The sequence below is a fragment of the Narcine bancroftii genome, chromosome 4, assembly GCF_036971445.1.
Source record: "Narcine bancroftii isolate sNarBan1 chromosome 4, sNarBan1.hap1, whole genome shotgun sequence".
Taxonomy (NCBI): Eukaryota; Metazoa; Chordata; class Chondrichthyes; order Torpediniformes; family Narcinidae; genus Narcine; species Narcine bancroftii.
Genome location: NC_091472.1, coordinates 11,663,972 through 11,675,168, shown reverse-complemented (window position 1 = coordinate 11,675,168; position 11,197 = coordinate 11,663,972). Strand labels below are relative to the sequence as shown.

The window sequence follows — 11,197 nt, the reverse complement described above, 5'->3', positions numbered from 1 at the left end:
GTGTGTAAGTTCAGAAAGGTTGTTTGGTTCACAGTCCAATCTCACTTCTCATTCCTCCAAGTTCACTGTGTGACAGAGTATGTAGAGGTAATTTGGGAGCAATGGTTAGAGCAGCTTGCACACACATTTTAAAACACAGAATATTTGCAGGACTTTTGCAGAATGCTTTTTGCAGGAAGCAACAAAGTATCGAGAGCAGTTTGCCAGGGAGAGTATGTGATTTTTGCAGGCAGAGGAGAACAGTTTCGCCCTCAGAGAGGGAGGGTGTGAAACAGAGAGAGAGGAGACAGAAATCAGATCCGGAAGGACAAAGCTGGCAAACTTTGAAAGGCTACCAGGTCAAAGGAGGAGATTGGTGGAATGAAAGGTGAACTGAAAGAAAGAGGATCATCTGGAGAACCCTGAAGGGGGCAAGTTTCGTCAGCAAGACTGATTGAGAAGGAATCAGTTGCGGATGTCCTGGAAAAGGAATCTCTGTCTGAAATCCAGCAAGAACCCTCCTGAGTGGTAACTATCTGCCTTGTTAGGCACCAAAGACGGGTGAACTTTGTTAATTCTAACTTCTGTGGACAGTTTAAGAATTGCCTGCAATCAGGGAGGTTGGAATGTGATCCAAAGATCACATTACACATACCTGCGCTTAGTATTAGAGGGAAGATTAAGTAGGTTAGGTAGGATAAGGAAGTTGGCTAAGGTATAAGTTAAGATTTCTTGTTCATTTGTAATTTAAAACTACTTTTGTTTAAGTGACCCTGTGTTGGTGCATATCTATTGCTGCTGGATTTTGGGTCCTCTGGACTCCGTAAAATTTTATGGGGGTTCGTCGTTTTGGATTTGAACATTGATTTATTAGTCGATCGGTTTTTTTTGCAAGCTATTGTGTCTGGAATTTTTGCTATTTTAGCAAGCGAACTTAGAGCTGGTGCCTGGAAAAACAGCACCAATGGAAGTTGATACATTCTTGTTACAACCATCACCTGAAGAGCAGGAGAAAAGAGGAACTGGTGGCTATTTCTGAGGCACTGAGAATTGCTGAAGTTAAATATTGGATGAGAAAAGTACAAATACAGAGGATTATAGTGAAATCTGAGATAGGTGAGGGTAAATTTGTTCAGAAAGACCGAAGATTTTCTAGAGGATAGAAGTTTTGAATTGGAATTGGAGAAATGGAGGGTGCAGGAAGAAAGAGGAAAAAGGATATATGTGGCAGAGGATACAGGAAAACAGAGGAAATGTGAGTTCGAGATAGCTGAAAGGGACAGAGAGTTTCAATTGGAAAAGTTAAGACTGGAGATAAAAGTAAGTATGAGAACTGAGGGTGTAACTCCTGGGGAGAGGTTTTTGGATAGGAGAGAGGTAAATTTATTGCCTGCTTTTCATGAAGGAGAACTACAGGTTCCATTTAAAAGTTTTAGAAATACTAGGGTTGCTCAGTCATTGTTGTTAGAAAGTGTTTTAACTGTGGATCAAAGGACTGACACAAGGGAGACAACTTTGATTAAAGGTGTTGGAGGTGAGGTAGAGTCAATATCGCTTCACAAGGTTGTGCTAAATTCAAAATTAGTCAAAGGTGTCTCATTTTTGTTGGTGAATGATTTGACAAAGGATAAAGTTGGGACAGTTTTAAGATTGACAAATCGGCCTACTAAGGATGTGGTCAGAGAGGATGGTGAGATACATCTTGCATGTTCGGTAACTCGGTCTAAAGGAAACGATGACAGCTGAAGAAAATCCAGTTGATAGAGATTTGCCCAGTTCTTCTGAAAGGGCAGGGTCAATGTGAGAGGAAGGATTTCTCTTTGTCAAGGGAAGAGTGAATTCAACAACAGAAAATAGATGCAGATCTTGTTAGCTTCAGTGAGAAAGCAGTAACTGAACAGGAGATTAAAAAGTGGCTTGTGGATATGACTCGGAGGGTGAATTGTTAATGAAACTTTATTATGAGAATAAGGGTTGTGGAGAACAATCTGTATCAGAGGTGTTGGCTGTTGAGAGAGTGGAGGAAGTGGTGGATCATGAGATTATGAAAACAGAATCTTGTGAGGGTAACCTTAAAGAAACCATGGTTCCTGTGTGCCTGTCTAACGCAACCATTTTGGAAAATTTGGATTAGGCCAGATTAGAACAGATGCATTTGAAAGAATTACTTTTGAAATACACAAATGTGTTACCTTTTGGCATGAAAAATGCCCCTGCAACATTCCAGAGGATGATTAATTCTGGAATCCAAGGGTTAACACATACAGATGACGACTTGGTCACAAAAGGTGACCCATGGGAAGAACATCTAAGGCAATTGGACAAATTGTTTGCAAGATTATCCAAAGCAAACTTAAACTGTTAATTTAGCAAGAGTCAATTTGCAAAGGCCGTTGTGACATATTTGGGTTATGTAGTTGGCCATGGTAAAGTTGCACCTATTCAAGCTAAGGTGAATGCAATTTCTAAGTTTCCTTTGCTCAATGGCAAGAAAGCAGTGAGAAAGTTTTAAGGAATGGCAGGAATTTACAGGAAATTTTGCATAAATTTTGCTCAGGTTGCTTTTCCTTTAACCAATCGTTTGAAGAAAGGGGAAACATTTGTGTGGACTTAATATTGTCAGGCAGCGTTAGAAAATCTAAAGGAGACGCTATGCCATTGCCCTGTGTTAAAATCTCCTGATTTTGACAGACCATTTTCTGTAGCAGTGGATGCCAGTGAGGGAACAGCAGGTGCAGTTTTATTGCAAAAACATAATGAAATTGACCATCCAGTTGCCTACTTTTCAAAAAAATTCAATGTTCATCAAAAGAACTATTCCACTATTGAAAAAGAACTGTCAGCGATCATATTTGCTCTGCAGAATTTTGACGTATATCTTGGTACCTCTCATGAACAAATTGTTATATTCACTGAACACAATCCTCGAGTGATTTGAATAAAATGAAGAATAAAAGCAGAAGATTGTTAAACTGGAGTTTGATATTACAAGAATATGATCTGCAAATTAACCATATCAGAGGTGTAAATAATGTGATTGCCGATTGTTTGTCAAGGTGTTAAAATTGCTCATTTATAGAAAAACTCTTGAAATTGAATTACATGTTACGTGTTATGAAAACATGTTATATATTGTGTCTTGTTATCTGTTTAGTGATTTAAAGACTGTTTAGTTATAACTAAATTTAACTCGTGTTAAAATTCCCATTAAAGGAGGAAGGTCTGACAGGGTATTTAGAGGTGGTTTGGGAGGAATTGTTAGAGCAGTTTGCACACACACATTTTAAAACACAGAATATTTGCAGGACATTTGCAGAATGTTTTTGCAAGAGGCAACAAAGAATCGAGAGCAGCTTGACTGGGAGAGCATATGATCTTTGTAGGCAGAGGAGAACAGTTTTGCTCTCAGAGAGCGAGGGTGTGTAAGCGATAATGGAATGTGGGGAGTCAAGCAAGTGCTAATTAAGAATGAATTATGATGGGTTAAATAAGGGTGAAGTAAGAATGGAATATGAGGAAGGATTGAGCAAGAAGAATACAATAGGGGTCTTCAAAAACAGGATAGCAAGTAGATCGATTTAGCAAAGTCCTGGGGGTTGATTAATGAGTAAGATCAAAGACATGACACTTCCTGGGAAACAAGTTTGCAGAAAGGCACATAAACTGATAAGATGTTAGAATACACCTAGGCAGCATTACCGAATGCTAAACCAATCCAGGAGGCAGAAGAATGTTAAGGGGGAAGGTTCCTCTGTACTGAAATGGAATGTAGAAAAAGTTGGGTAATCCCCAGTATCTGTGTGTATTCCCAGGGTAAGGGGACGCACCCAACTTTGCATTGTTGTAAAATAAATGTTCTCTTTTCTCAATTTTTGTCTCGAGTGAAATCTGTGAAGGCACCTCTGCTTCTCACAGGTGTGAAACAGAGAGAGAGACAGAAATCAATGCCAGAAGGATAAGCTGGCAGACTTTGAAAGGCTGTCTGGTCAAAGTAGAAGACTGGCGGCTGAAAGGTGACCTGAAAGAAAGACCTGAAGAGGGCAAGTTTCGTCAGCAAGACAGATTGAGAAGGAATCAGTTGGGATGTCCTGGAAAAGGAATCTCCCTCTGAAAACCAGCAAAAACCCTCCATAGTGGTAACCATTTGCCTGTTAAACACCAAAGCCAAGTGAACTTTGTTAATGTTAACTTCTACAAGAATTGCCTGCAACCCGAGAGATTGGATTGTGATCCAAAGAACTTTTCAAATCTTAAATATTCATTAGACACACCTGCGCTTAGTACTAGAGGGGGGATTAAGTAGGTTAGGTAGGTTAAGGAAGTTGGATAAGTTATAAGTTAAAGTTTAATTCTGTTTTCTTATTCAATTGTAATTAAAAACTACCTTTGTTTAAGTGACCCTGTGTTGGTGCATATCTATTGCTTCTGGTTATTAGGGTCTTCTGGACCCCGTAACAACGGGTTGAAGGTCATTCTTATACTGTGCACAGAATGTAACATTTAGAAAGTTCACCAGACTTTGACACTTGAAAGGTAAATGGTTACCACTCAGGAAGGTTCTTGTTGGTTTTCAGAGAGAGATATGTTGTTCCTTTTTAATCATCCACTTCAGTATCTTGCTGACGAAACTTGCCCCTTCAGTGTTCTCCAGATGATAACATCTTTCTTTCAGGTCAACACAAGAGTTCCTTTTTGTTTCCGTTATTCCAAGTGAAACATTAGACAGCCAGTCCTCTCCTCTTGCAAGAACCACAAGGGGTTTGACTAGGTCGTCTTACAACTGGGCTTTCCTTAAGCTAGCCAGCTTGTACTGTTCGAGTCCCAGCTGCTGTCTGCTGGCTGAAAGACTGCACAAGTGATCTGTGAGAGAAATCTTGTTTGATTCTCTCTGCATGCAAAATCACATGACCGTCTCAGAATAGAAAGTTCTCTTCCAGAAGACAGTGGCTCCAATGTGCTCTATCACCTATTGCCTTTTGTAAACAACAATCCATTAGTGAAGTCTTTTGGGTACTCCTCTAAAGCTCTGGAGCCGATATGTCTACCATGGGCCAGAGCAGCAATATTTTTAATAAGATCTGTTTATTCTGTGAAGAAGAATAGGGTGAATGGTCCTGCAGCGTATTCTATATTAAAACCTGAAGCTTGTTCTGATTCTCCTTGCGTGGGAGCAGAGGGGGCTCAAATGGTTTCTCCTAGTGTTGAGATATATCATATTATGGCAAGGGTTTAGCTTGGAAGAATTAATCAGATGGCTTCTTGGGATAAGTTAGATGTATAGAAGGTAAATCCACCTGTTAGGATAATTATAGATAAAAGAATTCTTCTTTCTTTGGCTTGGCTTCGCGGACGAAGATTTATGGAGGGGTAATGTCCACGTCAGCTGCAGTCTCATTTGTGGCTGACAAGTCCGATGCGGGACAGGCAGACACGGTTGCAGCGTTTCCAAGGGAAAATTGGTTGGTTGGGGTTGGGTGTTGGATTTTTCCTCCTTTGTGTTTTTTCAGTGAGGTGGGCTCTGTGGTCTTTTTCAAAGGAGGTTGCTGCCCGCCGAACTATGAGGCGCCAAGATGCACGGTTTGAGGCGATATTAGCCAACTGGCGGTGGTCAATGTGGCAGGCACCAAGAGATTTCTTTAGGCAGTCCTTGTGCCTTGTACAAGGTACAATATAAAAGCATAAACCCAAGAGTAATTACAAAGGAAATAGTTTGTGCTACTGTGGGTAGGGCTCCTATAAAAGCACAGTTTGAGTTTGAGGCTCACTCTGAGGCTAAGATTGTATCGACTGTTAGTCTTGAGGTGGCTGAAATAAATGGTAGGCCTAAATTGAGGTTTAGAATTGCATATGGTCTGGGGAAGGGTATTCATATTAGGAGGGTTAGTGTTAGTGCTATGGTTGGAGCTCGAAAGAAACGTGTTTGTGGTGAAAATGATGGTCGGATTGGTTCTTTTGTAAATAGTTTTAGGCCATCAGCAATGGATTGTTGACGTCTATCGATGGCCAAAAGGAAAATGGTCTCTCATGCTCCAAAGTGTATTGAAGGGAAAAGCACAAATTGCATCCTCTAGCTTGACTACAGAGCAAGTGGCAAATTATGATCCTGTTAAACAAGCAGTATTGAAAGCTTATGAGTTGTTTCTAGAAGCATATAGACAAAAATGTAGGAGTTTTATGGAATCATGGAATTAATCTTGTGTGGATTTCACTCTGAAAATATCTGTCTGTTTTGACCATTGGTGCGCCTCAAAAGGAATAAATAATGATTTTGTCAGATTGAGAGAATTGATGTTCATTGAGGAAATTAAAAGGTGTGTTCCAAATGGGATTAAATTATACCTGGATGAGAGAGATATGGGGACGTGGTGGCAAATGGCTAAATTAGCAGACAAATTTGCCCGACTTCACCAAGGTGTATTTCAGAATACTCGGAATTTTCAGAAAGTTAATGTGTAAAAGATGAATAAGCCTGTTCATCGGGTTAGTGTGGAGCAGACGAGTAAACTTGAAATTAAGTCTGGAGAGAATATTAAGAGAAAAGATGAAGGTAAGGTGGGAAAGGACAGAACTTCTGGATTTGTATGTCATTTTTGTAAGAAACCTGGACCTGTTATTGTGAATTGTCTAGTATTGAAAAGAGACAAGAAAAGGAGGTTTTACCAGAAACATGTATTCAAAGAGTGGAATTTAAGGAGAGCAGATGTTCCAAACCTGTAAAGGGTGTCATGGATGTTTTCAAACCTTTTGTGTCAGAGGGCTTGGTTTCAGTAAAAGTGGGAGAATCACAGGTTCCAGTTAAAATTCTTAGAGACACTGGGGCTGCTCAGTCATTGTTCTTGGAAAGTATTTTAAGTCTGGATCAAAGGACTGACACAGGGGAGACACTTTGATTAAAGGGGTTGGAGGTGTGGTAGAGTCAATATTTCTTCACAATACTATGGTCAATTCAGAATTATTTAAAGGACCTGTTGTAGTAGGAGTAATTTCAAAGTTATCTATGCAGTGGGTGTCATTTTTATTAGGGAATGATTTGGCAGAGGATAAAGATCAGCCTGGTAAGGATGAGGTTGAAAAGGATTGTGAGATATATCCTGTATGTGCTGTAACAAGTTCTGTGACTTAGAAAGTGATGAGAGCTGAGGAAAATCCAGTTGATAGAGACTTGCCCAGGGCTTCTGAAATAGTTTTGAAAGAGCAGGGTAATTTTGAGAGTAAACATTTTTCTTTGTCAGTGAAAACATTAATTCAGCAACAGAAAAAAGAAATAGATCTTGTTGTCTTATGGAATAAAGCATAAGTGAACAGGAGAATAAAGAAATGGTTTAGGGATATTACTTAAAAAGGTGAATTGTTGATGAGAAAATGGAGACGTCTTGATATTCCAGCTAATGAAGAGTTGGGGGGGGGGGTGGGGATGGTGTAATTCATCAGGTGGTTCTTCCTTGAAATAACCAGAATGAAATATTGAATCTAGACCACAGTACACCTTTGGGTGGTCATCTTGGTGTAAGGAAAACCATGGATAAGATTTTGAGACCATTTTTCTGGCCTGGTTTGAGGAAGGATGTTGCAAATTGGTGCCAGACATGTCATTTTTGTCATGTTGTGGGGAAACCTAAGCAGGGTTCTCCAGTGGATCCATTGTAACCTATTCCTGTTGTTGAGGAACCTTTCACAAGGGTTATTGTGGATGGTGTAGGTCCCCTGCCTAAAACTATGTCTGGGAATCAGTACTTATTATGTGTACAGCATCAAGATTTCCAGAGGCTAGACCATTAAGGAATATTAAAGCCACAATTGTGGTAAAGATTCTGGAAAAATTTTTCACCTTTTTTGGATTACCGAGAGTGATTCAGAGTTGTCAAAGATATATCTTTATGTCTGGGTTGTTTCAGCAGATAATTTATGAGTTGGAAATAAAACAGATCACTTTATCTGCGTGCCATCCTGAAACTGAGGGAACTTTGGAAAGGTTTCATTCCACTCTTCAAAATATGATGAGGAATTATTGTCTGGAGAATGGAAGGGATTGGGATGAAGGTTTTCCTTTCTTGTTATTTGCAGCAAGGGAAGTTGTGCAGGATTCATTAGGTTTCAGCCCTTTTGAAATTGTGTTTGGACATCAGGTTAGAGGCCCTTTAATGTTGATAAAAGAACAATGGGTTCATGAGGATGTGCAGTTGGTCTTGCTGGATTATGTCTCTAAATTTAACGATAGGTGACAAAAAGTGTGGACTTTGGCTCAAGAGAATTTAGAAATGGCTCAGGGTAAAAGGAAGCGTTTATTTGACAGGAAAGGTCAAGTGAGGAATTTTAGGACAGGAAGTAAAGTTTTGATTTTGTTTCCACACATGACAATCCTTTGAGAGCAGGATTAGTTATATCGAAACTGAATGATGTTAACTATGGTATTAACACTCCAGATCGAAGGAATAAAACTCAGGTTTGTCACATAAATATGGTGAAACCTTATGATGAGGGTAAAGGTAGTGGAGAATAATCTGTATCAGAGCTGTTAGTTGTTGAAGGGTTGAGGAAGTCATGGACCATAGGATTATGGAAACAGAATCTTGTGAGGGTAACCTTAAAGAAACCATGGTTCCTGGGTGCCTGTCTAACTCAACAATTTTGGAAAATTTGGAGGAAATGTTAGGTCATCTTAAGTCAGAACAGATGCAGTTGAAAGAATTAATTTTGAAATACACAAATTTATTACCTCGGGTTCCAAAAAGGACGTCAGTGATTTATCACGATGTGGATGTGGGAGAAGCAAATCCCATAAAACAACACCCATACAGAATTAACATTTAGTAGAGTAAAATCATGGATCAGGAGGTAAAACATATGTTGAGAAATGATAATATTAGACCTTGGAACTCAGATTGGAGTTCTTGTATTCTGGTGGTGAAACCAGATGGAACTGTAATGTTCTGTGCCGATTACAGGAAGGTTAATGAAATAACTAAAATAGAAGCTTATCCTATTGTGAGAATAGATGACTGTATTGATAAAATTGGGAAAGCTAAATTTCTTACGAAGTTGGATATGTTGTGGGGAAACTGGTGTGTGCCTTTAACTGAGAGTGGAAGGAATATTTCAGCTTTGGTTACTCATTCCGGTTTATATGAGTATAATATGTTACCTTTTGGCATGAAAAATGCCCCTGCAACATTCCAGAGGATGATTAATTCGATTATCCAAGGGTTAACTCATACTGATGGTTATATTGATGACACATGGGAAGAACATGTAAGGGAATTGAACAAAATGTTTGCAAGATTATCCAAAGCAAACGTAACTATTAATTTAGCAGGTGTCAATTTGTAAATGCCACTGTAACATACTTGGGTCATGGAATTGGTCATGGCCACGTTGCACCTATTCAAGCTCAGGTGAATGCAATTTCTGAGTTGCTTATTCCCAATTGCAAGAAGGCAGTGCAAAGGTTTTCAGGAATGTCGGGATATTATAGGAAATTTTGCTGAGGTTGCTCTTCCTTTAACCAATCCTTTGAAGGAAGGTGAGAAATTTGTGTGAACTAAAGTTTGTCAGACAGCTTTAGAAAATTTAAAGGAGATGCTATATCATTGCCCTGTGTTAAAATCTCCTTAAGCAGTGGATGCTTGTGAGGGAACAGCAGGTGCAGTTTTATTGCAAAAACATAATGAAATTGACCATCCAGCTGCCGACTTTTCAAAAAATTCAATGTTCATCAAAGGAACTTTTCATTCTTGAAAAAGAACTGTTGTCTCTCATATTTGCTCTGCAGAATTTTGCTGTACATCTCGGCATCTCTCATGGACCAATTGTGATATTTACTGACACAATCGTCTGGTGTTTTTAAATAAAATGAAGAATAAAAACAGATTGTTAAATTGGAATTTAATATTACAAGTATATAATCTGCAAATTAATTATATCAGTTACAAATAATGTGATAACAGATTGTTTGTCAATATTTTAAAATTCATCATGTGTAAAAATACTTGCAGCTTTTTTACTTCACTATAACGTTATATATTGTTATCTCTTTAGTCATCTTAAGGGCAGTTTGGTTATAACTGAATTTAAAGTCAAAAGTTAAAATTACTTTTAAAGGGGAAGGTATGACAGAGTATATGGAAAAGTTTTTGGGAGATAAATTGGGAAAGGTTTGTGAGAGTAGGTCATATGCAAACACTTTAAAACAGACGTGATTTGAAGTACTTGAGCTCTGCTTATGCTAGACATAGTGGCTTCTTTCAGTTCTTTGCAAGAGCTTTGAAGGATGCTCAAGGGACTTCACTCATGGATTGCTGTTTACCAAAGTAACAGGTGAAAGGGATTGTTGGAGCCGCATATTGTCTGCAGGAGAGTTTGCTGTTGTAATTGCATCATGTGGTTTTGCAAGCAGAGAGAGTCAAAGAGGTTTTCTCTCAGTGTGTGTGTGTGTGTGTGTGTGTGTGTGTGTGTGTGAGAGAGAGAGAGAGAGAGACACACACACACACACACACACACACACACACAGATAACTTGAAAGTGTTTCAGACAGCAAGACCAGCTGGGAACTTGAACTGGACAAACTGGCAAGAAGTCTCAGTGTGGAAGAGAAACAGAAAGAAACTCTGTGGTGACCTGAAAGAAAGAGGTTATCATCTGGAGAACCCTGAGGGGGCAAGTTTCTTCAGCAAGACACTGATCTATCTGATTCTGGTAAACATACAATGATGTCATCTGCGAATAGGCTGATTTTGTATTCTTTCTCTTATTCCTTTTATCATAGTTTCCTTCTCTAGTTAAGGTGAACAGTGAGGGGGACAATGGGCATCCCTGTCTAGTTGACCTGTTCAATTTGAAGTGATCTGACATATATCCATTTATTGCTACCATTGCTAATGGTCCATTATATAGTGCACTAATCCAATTAATAATTTTTTACAGTAGTTTAAATTTCTGTAATACTTTAAATAAATCATTCCATTCTACACTGTCAAAAGCTTTCTGTGCATCTAGCGTAACAGCCGCCATTGGCATTTTATTCATTGGTGTTGCATGTTTTAAATTAATAAGTTTACAAACATTATCTGCTGCTCATTTTTTTGAACAAATCCAGTTTGATCCTCCTATCTCAATATCCGTGCACAGTCAGTCAGTCTGTTTGCTAATAGTATGGCTATTAAATTGTAATCAGCATTTAAATTGGATCTTGGTCTGTGTGATGCAGCCGACAGCAAGACCT

At 38.9% G+C, this 11,197-nt stretch overlaps 1 pseudogene; it reads right to left on the bottom strand.

The window, feature by feature from the left end:
* Positions 1 to 444: 444 nt before the first annotated feature.
* On the bottom strand, positions 445 to 10,986 carry LOC138762341 (NADH-ubiquinone oxidoreductase chain 1-like; annotated as a pseudogene).
* Positions 10,987 to 11,197: the final 211 nt, after the last annotated feature.